Raw genomic sequence first — 3,992 nt, 5'->3', positions numbered from 1 at the left:
CTTCTACAGTACAAGGCGTATTGTTAGCATGATGGAGCTGACAAACACCAAACAGTGGAAGGGAGAGACAGTCATCGATTACATCAACCGATGGAAAGCTTTAAGTCTGGATTGCAAAGATAGACTAACTAAATTATCTGCAGTGGAGATGTGCACTCAAGGCATGCACTGGGAGCTTCTTTACATCCTACAAGGGATAAAATCTCGTACTATTGAGGAGCTGGCAACACGCGCTCATGATATGGAGCTGAGCATTACCAATAGGGGAACTAAAGATTTCCTAGTCTCTGAAGGGAGAAAATACAAAAATGATGCCAAGGGCACTGAAAAGATCGTGGGTAGTGCCACAAAAGAATCTATGGTCGTTCATGTGACCCCGCTGAAATTTTCCTCCAAAGAAAAACAAACAAAAGTTGAAAGAAGGCACAATGAGGGCGAGAAACGTCGTCCAACTCTTAAAGAATGACAAGAGAAGGTTTATCCATTCCCTGACTCTGGTGTGGCAGATATGTTGGAGCAACTACTAGAGAAGCAACTTATTCAGCTACCGGAATGCAAGCGATCGGAACAAGAAGGAAAAATAGATGATCCTAACTACTGCAAGTATCATCGGGTCATTAGTCACCCAGTTGAAAGGTGCTTCGTGTTGAAGGAACGAATTATGAAGTTGGCCGTGAAAAGAAGATTGAGCTAGATTTGGGTAAAGTAGCTCAGACAAATCACGCTATAGTAGCAGTGACTTCAAATGTTCCAATACTGTTTGTGTCCCATGCTCAAAGACAAAGTCCGATCCAGTTTGGAGAATTCGAGCCTATAGTTGTTCGGTTCTAACAAGAGATTCAAATAGAAAATTCCGAAAAGAAAGATGAGCTTTTTGAAGATGACAACGAAGGGTGGATAATAGTGACTCATCGAAAGAGAAGACAACCAAACTCCACCCAAAAAGAGTCGCGTTCCTATCGAAGCTATAGAAGAAGAAACAAGACTCATAAAAAGAAAGGCAAAAAGATGACACGGAAGCCTAAGCCTGCTAAGAAAGAAGACAAAGACTTCCCTCAATTCCGACGGCCGGCAACTTTGGTAGAATTTCTCCCAAAAAGCTTTCTCCATAATCATCCAGAGAAAGTATCAGAAGTTATTGCATGTCACACTATCGGCATAGTAGAAGTCGACAACAATCATGTGACTGCTGAAGAAGTCAAAGAATTAGAAGAAATGAAGCAAAGAACTTATGTCTTCGATCGTATTAAGCCTTCAAGTGCTCAATCTTCAGTTTTTCAAAGATTGAGTATGGCCACAGTAGGAGAAGAAGACCAATGTCCAACGACTACTTCTGCTCGAACTTCAGCCTTCAAAAGGCTAAGTACATCCACATCAAAGAAAGATTAACCTCCAGCATCTACTTTTGATCGTATCAAGACAACAAGCGATCAACTTAAAGGAAGGATGAAAATCTTGAAGCCAACGTCATTCCATGAAGAAAACAACGACGAAAAGATTCACAGTCGTGTCCTTTCACGCATGAAGAGGAAATTTTCTATTGACATAAGTACAGAAGGTTCCTTGATAGTGAAGTCAAAACTCATCATATTGACGAATCCTACAAATGAAGAGAATAACAAAACTATGATGAAATTAAGAGCTTCTGAAGTTTAAAGAAAATCGAAGAAGCTCTCATGCACGAGCCTAAAATGCATGATGCTTTCTAGCCCACTTGAGCTTAAAATGTGAACTGCCCAAAAAAAAATTATGAACTACATTACAACTTGATCCCTTTCATTATAAAGGGTACGTAGGCACTTAAAGAAATTTAAGTTCAGTCGCGCATAAAAAAAAAAAAAATCTCTTCGAACTACATTATGACTTGATCCCTATCATTAAGAAGGGTATATAGGCAGCTTGAAAGAAACTTCAAGTTCAGTCCAGTTAAAAAAAAAAAAACTTGAACTACGTTCATGATTCGATCCCTTTCTTTAAAAGCGTTACGAAAGAAACTTAAAGAAATTTAAGTTTAGCCCATCAGAAGAAGATACCACAACCAACTAAGTATAATACTATAAGATTGATGTTGATCATTTCCCCGTCAAAGAATGACACTTCAAATTAAAGATGTTCATCCCTATTAGGGGCAACACAATGGGTTAAAGATGTTCATCCCTCATAAGGAGCCCAACACGCGGTAAATAAAAGGCACACACGTGGAATGCATTTCGCTTCCTCTTTAAAAGTAAACTTATACGCTCCTCCATCTTCAAGTTTGATGCTCCATCTTCACGCTCAAGTCACGAAGTCAAGCTCAATGTGAAGAATTCTACGATGCTTCATCAACTCAAAAGCAGAGGATTTGTCGATGCTTTGTCAAACTCAAATGTGAAGGGTCCCGTCGATGCTTCTCTATCTTCAAGTTCAAGGTTGGTGTGCATGGCTCGGCTCCATCTTCAATGACTCGGTCTACAAAATCATGACGTAGTTTCGCTTTATCTCCAAAGTCTGGTTGGCGGTTTCGTTTCCTCTCTCAAAATGTTTGGCGCGACTTCGCTTCATCTCCAAAGTCGTGGCGTGGCTTCGTTTCATCTCGAACTGATGACACGGTTTCACTTCATCTCCAAAACTGATGATGCGGTTTCACCCATCTTCAAAGTCGTATAGTACGGTTTCGTTTCCTCTCCAAATATTGGTACAACTTCACCCTTCTCCAAAATTAGTGTAGCTTCGCTTCCTCTCCAAAAATGTGGGTGTGGTTCCACCTCTTATGTGAGATCAAGTTTGGTTTGCCCAGCTCTACCTCATATGCGAGGAAAACTCTGGTCCGTCTGGCTCCGCCTTGTATGCGAGATCGACTCTAGCCAACCTAACTTCGTTCAAAATCTTGATGGCACATTCTTCTCATCTTTAAGGTTTGATGGCATATTCGCCTCATCTTCAAATACTCAATGGCATATTTCCCTTATCTTCAAATTTTGATCAAGGAGTAACATAACAAGGCAAACCTTTCGAGGATCCTCGCCCTAGGGTGATCGAATGGAAGAAGTTGTGTGCCTTTGCGGGGCCCCCTTCCCATTGAAATGATCAGGATACAATGAGTGGTGCTACAAAAAGGTAAGAAATTTTCCACAGACCTCCCTTCGAGGGTGATCGAATGGAGAAGATGTAAGCCCTGCAAGGCCGCGCCATACTGGTCGCTATAGAGAAGTCACACAAGGTTAGACGTACGAAGTAATAATCTATCATGATGGAAAACTTCTCTGACTAATGTCCCCAGTGTCAAAGGCTCTAATGAAGAGTACCTTCTATATCGAACAATTGCCGCTTCCGAGTCCTCACCCACCTTAATGTACTTATGAAGTATATGGGCAATGAGGAGAAAGATGACTATCGAGAGAACAATCCGCTATTTCACAGAGTAGCCGAATCCTCTCGAGAATACCATCCTCATCCAATCGAGCAAGTAGAGGATCTTCAATCTCCGAAGGATTCAAGTGAACCAGCAAAAGGTTTGTAAAGCTAATCAGTCCATTTATAGACTGAAACTGACTTGTAAGATCTTGCGAATATAAGATTATACCGTTGATCAAATCTTATGGCCGTTAGCAGAAGTAGATAGAGCCTCGTGCACAAGAAAATCATTAAATATTCAGTAGCTTTCTTAGTATTGTATGTAGACGTTATTCTTATCTCATTGAATAGTACGACCTGCGTGACCTGACTAATGTAAAACAAGTGGTGCGGCCCAATTTCAAAATGAAAGATTTGATGAGGTGCGGTTTGTTCTAGGGATCCATATTTGCAGGATCGTTAGAATAAAATAATTAGCCTTGTTCTCAGGCGATCATATATTGACAAGATGCTTGTTAAATATTTTATGTAGAATCCAAGAGAGGTTTTACCAATGTTTTACTGTTGGTAGCTAATGCAGCCAAATTTATATACTAGAACCTTGACATTGCTATGCAGTCGGGAATAGTCAGTAGATTCATTTTAATGCCAAATGG

This window comes from Benincasa hispida, chromosome 4 (genome assembly GCF_009727055.1).
Source record: "Benincasa hispida cultivar B227 chromosome 4, ASM972705v1, whole genome shotgun sequence".
Classification (NCBI taxonomy): domain Eukaryota; kingdom Viridiplantae; phylum Streptophyta; class Magnoliopsida; order Cucurbitales; family Cucurbitaceae; genus Benincasa; species Benincasa hispida.
This window is presented reverse-complemented; position numbering follows the sequence as displayed.